Source organism: Adiantum capillus-veneris, chromosome 24, assembly GCF_014529385.1.
Source record: "Adiantum capillus-veneris isolate H3 chromosome 24, ASM1452938v2, whole genome shotgun sequence".
Taxonomy (NCBI): domain Eukaryota; kingdom Viridiplantae; phylum Streptophyta; class Polypodiopsida; order Polypodiales; family Pteridaceae; genus Adiantum; species Adiantum capillus-veneris.
Genome location: NC_140954.1, coordinates 45,016,583 through 45,035,377, shown reverse-complemented (window position 1 = coordinate 45,035,377; position 18,795 = coordinate 45,016,583). Strand labels below are relative to the sequence as shown.

The 18,795-nt window shown below is 38.8% G+C and overlaps 1 pseudogene; it reads right to left on the bottom strand.

Annotated features, from left to right (window-relative positions):
- Window positions 1-9,091: 9,091 nt before the first annotated feature.
- Window positions 9,092-9,853, bottom strand: LOC147426297 (uncharacterized; annotated as a pseudogene).
- Window positions 9,854-18,795: the final 8,942 nt, after the last annotated feature.

Here is an 18,795-nt window from a genome sequence, read left to right as displayed (position 1 = left end):
AATTTTGGTAACGAAAATACAATGCACAAAAATATGGTTCCGATCCTCCTTCTTTTTACACAAAATCTTATTGCCTACCAGATTGGTAATAACCTAAAAATATTACAATCGCATATCAAGAAGATGTTTTACAGGAAGATTTTTGGCCCTCCCTCTACCTGTGTAATTTTAGTTTTACCTCTACCAAAGTTAGAACTAGAGGTAATAGAGGGAGTCAAAAAAGAAGTAAGCAAATTTGGAGTGTTAGTTAAAGAAATAGGTCTTTTTAGGAAAGGGGTAGTTTCTTCTTCCATATTGGGTTTAAGAAGACTAAGAAGAGTCTTCACTCCTTTGTAATTTCCATAAGATGTCAGGAATGTACCAAGTTCATCTTCTTTAAGCTCTTTGAGAACTTCAAGCATCATGTTGCGAAAGTGAATGAATGCAATCTATGCTAAAACCAAGTTAGGAGCTTGTCTTCCTAACCACGAACCTATTAAAGATAAGTGAAACTTTGCAGCTTGTCAGGGAATAATAATTCCAGGTGATTTAGAATGTACCATACTGCATTATCAAACCAAATGATGCTTGATTCACATGCAACTTTGTTGTCTAGGAAATAAGGCCTGTAAATATTCCAAATAGAATTAGAATAGTAGTCTGCATTTGGCTTAGAGAAAGCCATAATACCCTTTGTGCGTCCATAAATCCCATTATTGGTGGAACTTGGCAGGATCCAAAAAATTCATGGCAAAGGGAGCGTTGATTAACTCTCCTTTATCTAAGAATTGAGTGCCTTTAAGAATATGAACCCTACATTCATCCATGAAGGCTGCGAGAAAGTTTGCTAAAAAAGCCAAGATTCAAGTGAGATAGGTACCAGAAAACCTTTGTTGGGAAGGGTCCATAGTTGATTGTCCACACTAGCTCCTTCAACCTCAACTTGTTTTGAAGGAAGAAATGGGAAACATTTTGACACTTTAGGAACCATTTCTAAAAGAGTGGACTCACTAAGCGAGCATAAGTCATGCTGAAAATTCTTAACAACTTCAAGCACGTCGGATTGTGACTGAAGATACTCCTTGTCACATCGACAGAAGGAGCCGTCGGAGCAGTAATGAAGGCAGGGTTGAGTCTACATAACTTTTTAAGAAAATTGGTTAACTCTGCACCATAGGAGGAAAAGGTGGCCAATGACTATGTGTGAATTTTTTGAAGTAGAGGAAGTTTTAATTCCTCTTCTAAGAATTTAAGTCCTTCCTTCTTGTTTTTAACTAGAGCTGCTAAGAGTTTGATCAACTCGTTAAACGAAAGAAGTTGCAGTAAAGAACCATGAGGATAATTCTCTATATTTGTTGATCAAATTATAAGTTTAGATGCATTTGTATCCTCAATGTAATGTAGAACATAGACACTAGCTTAAGAAGAAGTTAGCTCGACAGGGAATTCCATCCCGAGGACAAAGGAGTTAGTCTGAAAAATAGAGAAATCAACATAATATTAGAGGAAAAAGAGGCAAATAAGGAAATACAACCTTTTTCTTTTTGGCAGCTCTAGCAAGGAAAGGTCTATATCTATTTGCAGGGTACATCAAAGGATGCCTAAGGGTATGTTTGTACAATTTGACACTGGCCATTCTCAAATTTTTATTGATAGCTTTTATGTTTTTTGGGAAACTAAGGATCCGCATTCGGGCTGTATTTGTAAAGTTGAGAAACCTGACAAAAGGTGAACAAAAAAATTAAAGAAGGTAATACATACAACCTTTAAACCAGTCAACCCGAATATATAATGCCTGTGTGTATGTACCCCGATTAGATAATTAGGTCAAAACCTAATAATCTAAATTTTCTATGTATCTTTGCAAAACTCCGGGACATAGATTGTTGATGCAATTTCTGTCCTTGTGCCTATGTGTGTGTGTTGGAGTATTAATCTATATACTATATTCACAATTTGAACAATACATTCAAAAACAGAAATGAAAAAGACAAATAAAAGTGATTATGTACATACATACATATATATATATATATATATATATATATATATTTAACTATGTACATTTGAAATGGAATTTGATGTTTTATTTACATCTAATAGATAAAAATGAAGTAATAGCAATAGAAGTACCCTGCCAAAATTTGGTCGAACAGCACTTGAATTCAAAGATAAAAGAAGTCAAAATCCTTACCTCCAACCATCTTGAAAACAAAAAAATCATCAGCAATTTTGTTTAGTCATAGAATGCAGGTATAGGACGGACCCGACAATTTTCATCGATGTCCACCTTATCTCTGCATTCAAATCTGTTTAGTGACGTAGTAGCCATGTATGTCTTTGGTAGCGAAGGTTAATTACTTGGAAAAGTTAGAATTCTCAAAGCCTATTTCTAGCTAGACATGAGGAGGAATATATAATTTTTTTTCCATTAGTCAAGGGAGATAACACAAATTTTTTCAAGGTTATGATAGCTACCTCCCAAGCAAGGTTTTTAGTATTGTGTTTAAGAACACTACTACTCCTAATTTGGGAGAAATTAAGTGATACTTGAGAACCCACTAATAAAAAGGTTTATATGTTGTTATATTTTCGGTGTCCTATGCCTTCTCCGTACACCATTATCTTATACTTTTAAAAAAATCCCTTTTAACGGCATAGGTAAACAATTATGTACTATGTGAACAATACATGATTAGTCACATGGAAAATTGTATTAGAGACATTTCTTAACCGCTACTATGATGAATGTCTAAAGACTAAAATGACAACATTCTTTCTTCTGTCTAAAAAAAGTAAATAAGCCCAAATTTTGTGAGAATCAATTTGTTAGGAAGACGAACAAAACCCAAATTATGTAGTGTAAGGAGGCAATCCACCTTTGAGGAGGAGGATGAGTCAATGGTTCTAGTATCTGCTTGTATTCTCGCCATAAGAGTGGCCGTTTTGAAGAATTTCTTGATAGATAACTTTGAGATTGTGTATTCCTTACCAAATTTGCAAGGTATCACCACCTTTTTCTCCTTTTTATGGATGGTGGCAAACGACAGATGTACAGTGGTCGTGTGCTTGCTTAAGCCTTAGTGTACAATTTTGTTGTAGAAAAAACTTAAGTATAGAAGGACGGGCTTATATTGAAGAAAAGTGTTCTCATGGATGGGCTAGAATGCCGAAGAGAGTTCTTTAGAGTTGCAAGTACATGGTATGGAGAAGATTGAGACGGCGGGTGATGCTGTGTGTAGCAATATGCGGATTAATTCCTCGCAAGAATCTCTTTAAATAGCAAGGGGCATGTGTAAATGTGTGTTAAGAGGAGCAAGACTACTACTGTGTGTGTATTCAACAAGATGTTGAAATCTATTTTTGCTAGGCAACACGGTCGTCACAATAGCCAGCTATCGTATGGAAGGTGTGTGTGTGTTTGTGTGTGTACCCTTGGTATCCAAAACCCATTTATTCCCATGATGTGTTGCCCTTATTGGGTTTAAACCAAGCTTTGTAGGAGTTTACTTAGAAGTATCTAAGCTAGTGGTCCCACCAAGAAGCTCCCTTTATGCTATTATGTGTGTGTGTGTGTGTGTGTGTGTGTGTGTGTGTGTGTAACTTTCAATAGAGGGAGCATGCATCATCATATCATTACAAAGTACAATAATGAATTCTCAAAGTTACAACAGAGTACTCTAAGAGAATTATTGTGTAGAATATAGAAAGGTCCACAATTCATACCTGCATCCATGATGAGATAAGGACATGCTAGCCCTTAACTCATAGATTTCAGGTGTCTTATACGTGGGGCACTTGTTATCGATGTCCACTAGATTCCATACACAGATAAAAGAAAAAATACTCCTATTTCCCATAACCTGAGTGGGAGGTCCATGTAGAATTGGTTGGTGTAGTATGCACAATGAAAAAGTCTTGCAAGTTGAAGGCCTCTGGATTAAATACCACCACCTTCATATAAATCTGACGGTGCTCCGAAGTAGGTGGGATAATGGCAACTAGTATTCGGAGTGGGGTGGTGAGGGAGTGGGTTACGTGGTGGTGGTGGGGAAGGTGGATGGTTTGCGATAAGGGTTTACTTGATAGCACCCACCATGCAGGGCTTGAGTCAAGATAGTGGGATAGTGGACTCGTGTAAGGTCGTACATTGATCTCGCCACCCACCTTTAATCGCATGATAGTTTCCCACGTCATTTTGCACCCATATAGATCTGTAAAAATCCTTGCAAATGAAAGACAACTTAAGAAAAGGTTTCCTTCCATACTCTCAAATACATGAATCAAAATTGGTGTGTGTAACCCTCCTTCCAAACCCATACTAGGTCAGGATAATAGTTTTGAATGGAGAGTCCACTAATGGACTTTGAAGGATATGAAAGGTCCTTGCTAGTCAAAGACATAGCTGAGTGAATGGTTGATAGCCGTCCTTAGGCCTATGTCTCCATGGTGTGGGATATTTTCATAGCATTTATTTGCATCAAGTGAGAAGAGTGAGGTGACTTGTTCAAGTAGGTTGAGGATAATCTCAAATAGGAAATCAATGACCAACCATGGTTGTGTTAAGTATGGAGCCCGATTTACCCTTGTAATTTTCAGTGGTAAAAGCGCAAATTTGTAAGGCCCCCATTATGAGGAGAAGCCATCGTGCGTGAAGGAAATCCACTCACCGGAAACCAAAATTTTCACGGACAAGAATCAGGGGCAACTTTAAAGGCCTCGGGGGCGGAGGCCCCCGAGACTTTTTTTTCGCCGGAATATTCTTTTTGGCCGGAATATTATGGCCGGACGGCGGCCGGAAAGTGGTCGGAAAGCAACCGGTCGGTTGGCCGGTGGCCGGTAGTCAATGGCCATTGGCCGGTGGTCGGAAGTCAATGGCCGGTGGCCGGTGGTCGGAAGTCAATGGCCGGTGGCCGGTGGCCGAATTCAATGGCCGGTGGCCGAATTCAAAAGCGGACTTGTCTTCTCAAGGGCGGCCACACATGGGCGGATTGGAGGGTCCGATTTGGACTTATTCGCACAAGGGCGGCTACACATGGCTGTCTCTCATAAGAGAGGGCAACCCTTTTGGCCTATAAAAGGAGGCCATTTCTACACACATTTCATAGTGTGAAGTTGATGCAACAAGGTGAGTGTGAGGTGGTGAGAGTGAAGCAAGGCGGGAGCTCCATTAAGGGTATAATCCCTTTGTAAACTACTTCTTGTTTTGAAGTACCAAAGCCATTGAGTGGCTGCTTTCCCGTGGACGTAGCCCACATTGGGTGAACCACGTATATCGTGTGTACTCTCTCTCTCTCTCTCTACACTATAATCTCGTGTATATAAATTTGTCTCTCTCCATTAAGTAATCTACTCAATTATCTATTTAGCTACGTCTTATTTCCTAACAAGTTGTAGCTTTATATTGAAACATAGGAGAGATTTTTGATTTAGTAGATTAGCTCTATGCTTTAGACAAGGGATACATGTTTTAAGTATGCATGCTAATAGAAGTGATGCTTCAATAAACCAGCAACTAGACCCACAAGTAATCCACATACAAGCTTTTTTGTGATCCTTGTATATAGCCATGAGATAGGGGAGAGGGAGAGAGTTTTGTGCTTGATATTCAATCAAGAAGGAGTGAATCTCCTGTAGAGTGGTGGAAGAACAATTATCACTAAGTAGGAAATCAGTTCCCTCTAACATCTTCCATGCCTCTTGAATCATAAATGATGGGCAGATAAATACAAGTTTGCTATAGCTACTTTGTCTAAACAAGTAATAAAATACCTAGTTTTCAGAATGTCAATGTGATGATTGATATGGGTTATCATTTTAGTTGAGACTTTTATTGGGAGGAACGTTTCACATACTTTCATACTTGATTCTCATGCAAGTGATGTGGCAAGACCAAAATGCCCTCCCTTATGATTTTAAAAAGACAAAGCCAGCTCATTGGTGGCTATGTGTCTACATAATTCACCCATTGAGGAGAGTGCAAGGTAAAGACTCATGGTAATCACCCACAAAACAATGTAACCAACAACTCCATTATGCAAAGCATAAGCCAAATTCATCAATTGAGGAAGGTTCAAGGAAAATACTCATGGTAATCACCCATAAGACAATATAACCAATCAGCTCCATCATGCTCAATATAAGCCAACTACTAAAAATAGCTTGAAAGTAAGCAAGCTGAAATAGATTCTTAGCACAAGTCAAATGCCAAAAGAGTGAGAATTCCTTTAAAAGATAACATGCAATGCCAAGCAAGTAGATTGTAGCTAGATGAAGCAATAACACCAGGTAAATTGATCGAGTGCGCGCGCGCGTGTGTGTGTGTGTGTATGTGTGTGTGCACTCGTGCATGTATGTATGTATTTCGAAATGAAATTCACAAGATGCACTTGGGCATGCACATTTGGCTATAATTATGAAAAGCTTTTGGGAAGAAAAACTAAAATGAACTATTTAAACATCTAGGTAAGCTTATTGTCAAAAATCATTGAGTACAAATCTTTTGAAATTGGAAAAAATGTTATGGGCAATCGGCCACTCTATTCAACACGGTTTTACAATGACAAAGTATAATAGGACAAATTGAAAACAGAGTTTTCGTTACACATATCTTGTCATTATGATATCCTTTCTACTTGCCTCGTTAAATTTTCTTTCATTGTGTGTTGAGGGCTTATTGGTTTTCAGCTCATAGGAAGTAGGATCAGTCCCTCCTTGTGTATTAATGATAAGGCACACAATTGGTAAGGTAACCAGGCACACGTAAACCATGATGGTTTGGATTAATTTCTCTGCTTATAGGGTTATTCCCTTGCTAAGCTGACATATTTTTTCTTTAAAAAGGGCTTTGATAGAGCACTACCTTCATTGAGATCGGTGTAATGGTTTCTCTGCTTAATAAGGTTATTCCCTTGCTAAGCCGACATATTTTTTCTTTGAAAAGGGCTTTGATAGAGCACTATCTTCATTGAGATAGGTGTAATGATGGTGGTTTTTTAGACCATACTTATATGGTTGTGGGTACTTACATACTACATCATCTTGGATTTTCCTTTTTTAAGGGCTTTTGCCTTTTTGAGACTTGATCTTACACTAGTGACTAGGTATGCTCAAAAGCCAAAAGAGCAATGCTCTTAAGGCCTCTGGATTTCTATAAAATTATACTGGTGGTTGTTTACAAGGTACTCTTATTGAACTTTAGCGTGATTTTTATTAAGCCTTCCTAAAAATTTACTTCTTGAGCCTTTTACTATTCAAAGTAAATAGTCAAACCCCACTTATTACTACATAAATGCAGGTTAATCAAAATAGCAGGATAAAAATTTGAAATGAGAAGTAAAGGCATTCTTTTGATAACTTGGAAGAAGTGGGCTAATAGAACATTGTTGAATAGTTAGACTGGGAGGATTGGTTGACATCTGGGATTAGAACCGCGCAAGATGCATATATGACTAATTCTATTCAACTAGGGGTATGTTGTATATGTGTGTGTGTGTGTGTGTGTGTGTGTGTGTGTGTGTGTGTCTATCTCAGATTCTTATCATACTTTCGCCTCCACTTGTAAGCTTGTGATAGAGAATAGACCTAATGATGTAAAAACTGATGGCCTTATCTCAAGAGGCCCAATCCAAAAGAAAAAGGGCTAAGTATTGTGTTGTTGAGCATGCATTTAAGGCTACACAACAAAATAAGAATGCCATTGTTGCCAATTTTAATGCTTTTGTAGATAGCACCCATAGCTTTTGCTTCTTCATATTGGGGTGAAGGCTTGTCTTGCCTACATGATTGACCCTATATACACTAAATCTCAATTAATCAATTACACTTCATATACTCAATAAAGGAATACACACACTACTTGAAGGGCCGCCTACTCGGTCAACGCTCATTAAGTGGAATGTCCGCATATTCAGTTTTTTTTTTGCAATGGTTTTTTTTGCTCATTAAAACAAAATCAACGGATAAAATTCCAACTGCACCCCACAAAGCAAATGTCCTCTGTGGCGTGGAGGTTGCGTTGGCTTGTCTGCGTGGTGTGCGTTCATCACAGCTAGCATTGTGCACGGAGAGAGGAAAACGCAGCTAGCATGGGCACGCAACATGTTCAGGGTTGTCATGTGGTTGAGTGTGGCAAGCAGCTCTCCGCCTAAGAATGCTCCAATATCTGAAGTCGTTCCAGGGAGGGTTGCATGCCTGGGAACACCACTCGAGTCAGAGGAAGATAGTGCAAGAGAGACAGAGAGAGGTCAAAAGAGCAAGGATCATCAGAGCATTTAGTGGACATTAATGAGATCCTGAACATCACAAGAGCCAAAATAGCAAAGTGAAGACAGGTCATAAGAACAAATTTTTGATAACAATCGTCGAATATTTACAAGCGCCAATAGAGGCGTATATCATTGCCAAAAAGTTATTTTTTGTCAGCAACTAGGTGTTGCTGGTACTTAGATATATTTGCTACTCGATGGTGTTCTTGTTCAGCATCACTAAAATTCTGATTATTAGCGCATTCAATCTATTCAGTTGTGTTTTCAGCGATGAGACTTCCTTCCGCAACGCAAAAATCTGCTCCTCGAGCCTGCATATCTGGACATCAGCAAGCTCCCCTTGGTAGCTTTCAATTGCATCTTTTAGAGCACAGTTTGTTGTTATTACTTTCGCACGGAAGGATTCGTTGCGATTCGGGCTATCTCCGAAAAGTTCAAACAAAATTTGTGTTGCTAATTCTTCTATTTTGTCGAGTCGTGGGTCTTCAATCTGGTCCAGGAGCTCATCTGGCTGCGTTTCTCCTATTGGTGTCATCAAAAACTCGCTTTCTTCAACCCGTTCCATTGTTTCCCTGCATGTACGCACAAAAACATCAGCATTGCTATTTTTAGATGTGCACATTTGAATACAATAAAGCAAAACAACAAAGGCAGAAACTCAACAGACGGCGTCATGCAATTGTTCTCACCCCTATCTTGTGAACCAATGGGATATACTCAAGATCACCGATCTCGTCCTCTGTTTGTTCATTGTCTTGCTGTTCGTCAGTAGCGACCACACTTGCCGGGCTGGACGAGACACATTACGACATTAATGAACGTAGGGTTTACAATGTTGTTTCAATCTATGGACCAACGCACCTTCGGACGTCTTGCCATCGAGACAAAAACCAGTCAGTCCGTGGATGGGAGGTCCCATACATTTGACTATTGATGAATATACTGACAACATCTTGGTACATTGTTGACGATGGGTCCACCATACACCTCCAAAGCGCCTTGGTCTTCCCTAGGTCCATCCCACGGCCTTGGTACGGCGTGACCCAACATGACAAGGGATAGTGTCTTCCCGTTTTGAGCATTTTATGCAATGTCGACAAAAAGTCGCTACCTAGAGGGTGCGCCAATTTGAACTTCTAGAACAGAAATGCTCTGTCAAATATATTCATTGGTGTTAAGCACACCTTCTTTTTCAACTCATCGTTGCCATACAAACTGTATAGCTCAACGTCCCTGTTTATGTCGCTTGGCTCGATATTATGCATCGCCATTTGGAAGTGCGGCTGCCCATGATCCTTTAGGCAATAGCCAACCATTCCATCGAATGTATGCATATTGCGCTGTTTCGAAGCGCGGCAAAGCACCATAGCTCCTATTGGAGAATCTTTATCCCACCGGAGGTACTGCTTGATTTTTTTGTTTGCAGAGATCAACGAGCTAGTCCACAATTGGATGATCATTTGAAAATGCAAGTGGAAGACGTCTCTCCCCCTTTCAACTGCACATAACCTAGCCAAAGTCTCTTTTTCAAGGAAAGACTGCATGCATGACAATAACGCAACATCTACGTCACCACCTCCAACCAAAATAGTTACGCTAATCTCCATTATTCTAGGAACCCTTTCCTTCCTCTTTCCACGGCTTTGCTCTGCTGCATCACCCTTCAGATGGGCTTTCGCTTTCAATCGTGCCATGCTGCAAGGAATGACTAATACCCCAACACTGCACACTCATGCAAGAAGACATGCAAGCTGTCAGAGGTTCTCAACTCACCAACAGGAAATCACTAATATTGTAGCATTCCAATCCCCGCTTGATAGTCAGATCTTCACACACTAGCAATAGCAATCACAATCTCACCACGAACCTTTTAAATAAACACGATCAACACGATGCAAGGAGAATCAGACAATTCATACAAAAAAGAGACACAGTGTGTCAAAGCTACTAAGCTCACCTCGAAGAATTTCGCTAGGAATGACCTTCAGCGCTGCTCTCTCGCGGCTCGAGCTCGTTGCATGCAACTCCGAGCGACATTTAAAAAGCGTTTGCAGATAGTCTTCTAGCGCCACCTGGTCCTTGCACCGCCGCTACTGCTGTGTCCTTCCACGCCACCTGGCACGAACTCACGTTTTGTCTCGCCATTGTTGAAGCATCTTGCGAGATATGCTCAAACCAGACGTGCATACAAACCTACTCCCTTGGTGTACTATTTCCCCCAACATTGTGCTCCTTTTATCTTCCTCCTCTTCCGGTGCGCACGCCCGGGCACACTACCCTCCTTTCACTTGGTATCGAAGCAACATTCTCAGTATTGCTTGTGCAAAGGTAGTCCATGAATTAAGGCTTGCATGGATCTGAAAATTGAGCAGCATTCTTTGTATTTCTTACAAAGGCAATGCATGAATTAAGGCTTGCACAAGGGCAACATGAAATAGGCAAAAAGCTTTGATGAGGGCAATGTTGAGTCTTTTCAGCAATAGGGCATTTCAAGGTAGCACATAGCAAGGGAAAAATTGTAGCTTCATGGTTATGTGTACACACACACACATCATCATCATCCACTTTATAGAAATAATGGAACATATAAATGCGTGCACGTGCGCGCGCACACACACACCAAGACATGGAAACTTTGGGAAACACTCACACTCTTCCATAGATAAACACACCTAACATTTTTCTACTTTTTTAGGTTACCCATTTAGTAGAAGACTGAACCATGTGAGAATCTATACTAGTATAAAAGGGGGAGGGACTCCGGCTCCCCCCACCATACACGTGGCAGTTCCTCCTTCAATGGGACTATGCGTCTTGCATCCCCGGCCACACAGCGACAGCGTAGCGGAAAGGTGCACAGAGAGAGAGAGAGAGAGAGAGAGAGAGAGAGGTGTTAACAACTTAACATGGTGGTCCGTGGGCAAGGTGAGGAGGGAAGAGAGAGGCACGTCGGGGCAGCAATTGTACAGTTGTAATAGATGTCGCATGCGGCACAAGAGAAGGAGAGGTGCCCGTTGGTAGTTGACTGATTTTAATCGAGCATTGCAGCCCTCTCTATATCGCACACACACACGTGCACTTCAGAGTCCAGACGTCAAGACGGGTAACAGCCTAACAAGGTTGCTCTCTCTCTCTCTCTCTCTCTCTCTCTCTCTCTGGCCTCGAATCTTGATGGCTCCACATGCAACTATCTGCACATGCATTTCAAAAATTCCCAAAACATCCCCAATATTTTTGTCACAAATTCCCAAAATGTCCTTCAATTTGTCCAAAATTCCCATGGTTGTGGGATTAGACAAAAAAGTTTGTAGCTTTTCATAAAAAGACTTGATTGTCTATCAATACAAGATGCTAAAACTAGAATCTAACGTTAAGTAGGCTCTCGAGATGAATTGCTTCATTATCTTAAGACATAAAAGTTTAAAAATTTCCCAAAACATCCACAATATTTTGTCACAAATTCCCAAAATACCCTTCAATTTCTCCAAAATTTCCACAATACCCATGGTCATGGGATTAAATCTCTTGACAGATCAAAAAGTTTGTAGCTTTTTATAAGAAGACTTGATTGTCTATCAATACAAGATGCTAAAACTAGAATTTGACTGTTAAGTAGGCTCTCGAAATGAATTGCTTCATTATTTTTAGACATAATATTTGTGATTAATTACATGCTAAGCACTCAAAACCGGATCTTAATTGTCAATAAAAAAGGAATAGAGAGAGAGTTTCAGGTCTCACACTATTTTTCTCTTTTTCAGGGCGGGGTTTCTCCCATTTCCTTTGCCCTCGATTGACATTTTTGAAATTGAAAACGGCTCAAATTTTGGAAGTTGATTGACGTCGTCGGATGTGATTGAGAGAGAGAGAGAGAGAGAGAGAGAGAGAGAGAGAGAGAGAGGGAGGGGAGATAGAAAAAGGGGGAGGAAGAGGGAGAGCAAGACAGAGAGATTTAGAGAGAGAGAGAGAGAGAGTTGCAGATAGGAAGCGCACTAGACATGCTGCATGCACAGAGAGAGAGAGAGAGAGAGAGAGAGAGACTAGCTTCAGTCTCTCTCTCTCTCTAAGCCAGTCTTGACTAGCTTCACTCTCTCTCTCTCTCTCTCTCTCTCTCTCTCTCTCTCTCTCTCTCTCTCTCTGGCCTCGAATCTTGATGGGCTCCACGCGCAACTATCTGCACATGCATGGCCCCAAAGCACCTCATTTCAAAAATTCCCAAAACATCCCCAATATTTTTTTCACAAATTGCCAAAATGTCCTTCAATTTTTCCAAAATTCCCATGGTCGTGGGATTAGACAAAAAAATTTGTAGCTTTTCATTAGAAGACTTGATTGTCTATCAATACAAGATTCTAAAACTGGAATCTAACTGTTAAGTAGGCTCTCGGGATGAATTGCTTCATTGTTTTTGGACATAAAATTTTAAAAATCTCCCAAAACATCTCCAATATTTTGTCACAAATTCACAAAATACCCTTCAATTTCTCCAAAATTCCCAAAATACCCATGGTCGTGGGATTAAATCTCTTGACAGACAAAAAAGTTTGTAGCTTTTTATAAGAAGACTTGATTGTCTATCAGTACAAGATGCTAAAACTAGAATTTGATTGTTAAGTAAGCTCTCGAGATGAATTGCTTCATTATTTTTAGACATAATATTTGTGATTAATTACATGCTAAGCACTCAAAACCGGATCTTAATTGTCAATCAAAAAGGAATATATATATATATATATATATATATATATATATATATATATATATATATATATATATATATATATATATATATATATATAGAGAGAGAGAGAGAGAGAGAGAGAGAGAGAGAGAGAGAGAAAGAGAGAGAGAGGGTGAGTGAGAGTTTCGGGGTTTCACACTATTTTTCTCTTTTTCAGGGCGAGCTTTCTCCTTTTTCCTTTGCCCTCAACCAACATTTTTGAAATTGAAAACGACTCAGATTTTGGAGGGGGGAGAGAGAGAGAGAGAGAGAGAGAGAGAGAGAGAGAGAGAGAGAGAGAGAGAGATGCAGATAGAAACGACACGATATTAAGTTGAGACACATTTTTTTTTAAACTGCTCTCAGTTCAGATTTTGAAGTTGATTGACGTGGTCGGGTGAGAGAGAGAGAGAGAGAGAGAGAGAGAGAGAGAGAGAGAGATGCAGATAGAAACGACACGATATTAAGTTGAGACACATTTTTTTTGAAACTGCTCTCAGTTCAGATTTTGAAGTTGATTGACGTGGTCGGGTGAGAGAGAGAGAGAGAGAGAGAGAGTGGGACACTGGGGAGATAGAGAAAGAGAGAGGAGGACGGAGAGCGAGAAGGAGGGAGAGAGAAAGAGAGAGAGAGAGAGAGAGTAATTTTCTTGATCTTCTTTTGTGAAATTTGTCAAGAGGGAGGAGCTTGAGAGTAGGACTGGCCATGATGCCGCCGAAGGCGGTGCCGTTTTACTAGTGACCATAGTGGCGCAAGGGAAGCAATAATGATATTTTATTATAGAATGCTTTATGCACAGTAAAAAACGGTTGTAATATTCATTGACAACCATTACCTTTGGTTTATGACCCCTTATAGGAATAATTGCAAATAAAACCCCCCTTTGCCTTCTCTCTCTCTCTCTCTCTCTCTCTCTCTCTCTCTCAAGTTGCGCACATGCACGCCATCGGTGAGTATTTTCGATGGAAAAGTCTGATGAGCCCACCACGCCTCTGTCAAAACACACCGTTTCCTCACCTGTTGCAATCGGCACGTCACTAGATTTGCCTTAGCATTCAACGTCGATAGTAGCCGTTCGAGTGGCGGGAGCACCTGTGATTCGGCCTAGCACTTTGCAAGTTGTTGACTGCACCTCTCTCTTCATTTATCTCACTAAAACGCTACGCATGTGCATGTACTCCCAATCGGTTGTACTTGTTCATCGTCACTGTTACCTCTCATCATTACTGGTGCATGTGCGCACTCTATCTCTCTAACTCTCTCTCCCCCATCTAGTAGACAAAGCCAGCATGTGAGAAAGGATAAAGATGTTCCTTCAGAATGAGTCATTAAAAATATCAATTATTTCATGGTTGTATAATGTTTACAAACTCTTCGTCCAAAAACATTTTTGGCTTTCTAAAAGAAACCCTTAGTATTGGGATGAGTTAGGGGGTCTTTCATAGTTTTCAATGCATGATTGGACACTTTTGGCTTTCTAAAAGAAACCCTTAGTGTTGGGGTGGGTTAGGGGGTCTTTCATAGTTTTCAATGCATGATAAAGACTTACCTTTCATTTCACATCTTGTCTTTACTTTTCTTGCATTCTATTCTTTTAGGATGCTAGACAACATTTACTTTCTCTGCATACTTGAAAATGACTTTAGAGATCAAAACATTAAACAAAATATTCATAGGAGTTTGATCTTATGATGCAGTCTTCGAGAAAGTCCTTTTCGTCTAAGCGGCAAGTTTTCTCCTTATACAAATACAAAATGAAAATACTATTAAAAAAATTTTAATCTGTAAAATATTCGAACTATTTTCTAGTATATTTTATCGGGTTTTTTCTCCTTTGTAACCGGCTAATCTCGATTTTCAATCGGCTTAAGCTTAAGTTCAGACACATCTTTCTCAAACACTGAGGTATTGATAAACGATTCTCTCATTTGAGGATTTTTTAAAAAAATCACTTCACTAAATTGTTTGATTATTTTCTATGCTTATTTGAAAGCATTAAAATATTCTTTTGTTTTGATTTTAATGTGTCTTTTTATTTTACTTCCTTTTTGTTTTATTTTGTTTCAAAATACGAATGTGCAATGTGCATCAATTACCTTATTATTAGGGGCCTTTCATAATATATAAGCCATTCGTAAGTAGCGAGTAGAGTACCAACTAGAAGAACATTAAAAAATGGCCTGATTGAGACTTACCTTAAATGTTATTTAAATTTTATTTGTTTTCTCTCACATAGCCTTATGTAAACCATAATGAACTTTCACATTGTTTTTTTGGGACTCCATAAGGCCATTGTAAAAGGGTTACATTTTGGGTGCAATTGTGGATCCTTGGTTAAAAAGCTTGTTGATTAGTGATACATGGCAACAAACTATCTCTTTTGGCTTTCTAAAAGAAGCCTTAGAGATGTATTGGGTTAAGATACTTTCAATGTTTTCAGTGATGATTAGTGATGATTGAGACTTACCTTAAATGTTATTTTGGTTTTAAAGTATTAAATGGATAATTTTATTTCATCTTAATTCTAGTAAGTTCTATACTACATACATACACATACACATACATATATATTAATTAGTTTTATATATATATATATATATATATATATAAATGAGCAAACCATGATAAAGAGAAGAAAAACCGGTGCAATGATGTCTGTCAAAACTTAGCTAAAAAATCCTACAAATTTTAAAAAATTTCCTAGTATATTTGGTTTGCTTCTTTGCGAGGAGGACACTCGATCGCTTAATAAAAGAGACATTCTTGAATAGTGCTTCACCTTATATAGTTCTAGTTAAACTCAACCTAAAGATTTTATTACTTTCTTATTTTTTTAGAAAGCCATCGTGATCCTTTCACTTGTTTAACCAACACTTGCATTTCTTTTTGGGAAAATTACCAAAATACCCCTCTAATTTGTGGAAATTCCCAAAATACCCTTCGAATTTCAAAAATTCCCAATATACCCCTCATATTTTGTCATAAATTCCCAAATGCCCTTCAAATTTTCCAAAATTCCCAAAATACCCCTAGTTGTGAGAGTAAATTTGTCCAAAGATAATTTTTTTTTAGAAGACTGATTGTCTATCAATACAAGATACTTAAAGTAGAATTTGAGCTAGTTATGTAGGCTTTGGAGATGAATTGCTTCATTATTTTTAGACATAATTGTCTTTTTTTTGGAGGTAATTTGTAGCAAATTACATGCTAAGCACTAAAAAATGGATCTACATTGTCAAAAAAGAATAAAGACTAGGAAATAGCGAACAATCCAACTAAAATAGTTACAAGGGTATTTTGGGAATTTCCACAAATTAGAGGGGTATTTTGGTAATTTTCCCTTTCTTTTTTCTCCCACTTTTCTAACATCTTGTTAAAAACTCCCTCCCTCCCTCTCTCTCTAACATTATGATACGTCCATGGTAGACATTAAACACTCTATGTTTTTTTAGGATAAGTGATCTCCACACAGAGATCAATTCAATTAAGTAATTGTGAACTATACCTCATAGCATCACACACACTATCACTTGCAAGGAACACACACACACACGCACACTTGGCAAGGCATACTCTCTCCTGAGTGAACTCTCTCTCTCTCTCTCTCTCACACACACACACACACACACACAACCTCTCTTTATCTCTAAATTTCTCACTCTACTTCACGTATTATACCATTATGTCATGCGATCACATGATGGTTTTTAAGGATAAGTGATATCCACACATAAATCAGCTGAGTGATTGTGAACTATACCTCAGGAAGTACATGTCCAAGTGACTGCTATAATTAACACAATGAAAAGTCCAATGGAGTTATAAAAGATCGACGTCAAACAAATAGTAGAAAATCCCTTCAAGCACCTATCCGCAAGGAAACTCCACCCTTCAATTGCACACAATTTCCTTGAAGGATATCAACCATCGTAATATAATCCTACCAAAAGGTAAGAGAATATTACCCTATCACAAGGAAAAATACTACCTTCTAATTTGTATAAGGAGAGTGAGGGAGTGTAGGGCTATGTGACAGCTATAATAAGCAGAATACATTGCTTGGATACATGTCTTCCCATCAGAGGTAGCCCAAGTTTTACTGCTCGATTAAACCAAAAATTAATTGAAGATTCTATTGTTTGTTCAATTGTATAACATCTCTCTATCCTATTGGCAATGTCATTAACCAGTATGTGGTTTTGATTTCAAGGGATATTAAACATAAACACCCACCTAGTTTCCCCTATAGTCTTTGGTCGGACAATCACCATATATTGAGTATTGACATACATTAGTCTTTGTATGGATCATTTTAAACTTATGTTGTGTTACAGGGTAATTGGATCACCTCTTTCACTTGTTCGGGTTATGGTACAAACGAAGATATCCTTATACCTCATATCGGTACTCAATGTCTGCTCTCATGCTTCAAAGGAATTGATTTCCATAAGTGAATCCTTGACCGTGAAAAAGAAGCCATAAAAGCACATAGCTTATATGTACTAGCTGTAGTGTCTATCAATGATTGGCTTAAACTTCTTGCTTCAACAAGAAAACACCCCTCTTTGCCTTTCTCTCCTAGCAATTGACCAGTACAAAACCTTCGCCCTACAATCAAAGCATTTATTGGCACAAGATTTACCCTTTATCTTGAAGCAAATCAAGATTTGTAATGTCAAAAGCAAGAAGTGCTCAAAGACATCTCGTGGTGCAAGAACAAAGGACTATCACTCAATGATCGGGAGAAGATATTAGAAAGTTCTAAAAATACTGTAGGAACACCTACAGACCCTTCATCTAGTGTACCTATAAAAGAGACCCCATTTTTACGCGCCCATCTAAAATTATTTGGTTTGATCATTTGTTTTGGTTTGCGTTCCAAAATGTTTCCAAGTTTTTTCCGTACTCCTTTGGACCTACTCAAATTTATGTTTACATCTCTTGGGTAGCATCATTTCTAGTGGAACTTTGCTATGCTATGGTGGTATTCTGTGCATTACAGGAACACCTCTTTGTATCGAAAAAAATATATGGTACTATGCACTCCATATCTTTTACCTTCTCATGTGTGCTATATTCCAACATTTTTGGGGTCTCTGCTAAGTCTTCCATTCAAAAACATTTTGAAACATCTCTCCTAAGTCTTTCTTACCTACCATTTTTGGGGCCTGAAAAGACTTAATCATATGTTTAAAGCTAATGGATTTTCTGAAGAAAAAATAGAACTTCTTGTGATCCAAGTTTTTACGAAAATAAAACTTTCATGGGTTAAGATTAAATCTCTCATCATTATTGCATGCATTTGATAGGGGACAAGTCCACTTGATAGACTGCTCCTCCACCAAGTGTTCTGATCCCCAAGGATAGGGGTGGGCCACGTACGCGTGCACACACACACACACACACACACACACACACCACACACATCCGCATTATAGAATTTTGGGACATATAAAATGCACTAGGACACACACACAAACACACACACGCGCGGGCGCACGCACGCGTGTCAAGACATGGAAACTCTGGGAAGCACTCACACTCTTACACAAGTAAACACACCTACCTACCTTTTTTTGCTTTTTCAAGTTACCCATTTGGCAGAAAACTCCACCATGTGCAAATGACCACAGTAGCTCGAGCACAAGAAGTTTTGGACAAATTCTCACAATAATTCCCACATTCTTTGCCCGTGGTATGTTTTATGGACATTATTATTTGCTCTTGTGCCACCACTCAAGTTTGGCTTCATCAGCACATCCACATTCTTTGTTTAAAATCATGATCATTTATCTTGTTTAGAAGTTGTAAGCTAGATGTTATGTATTG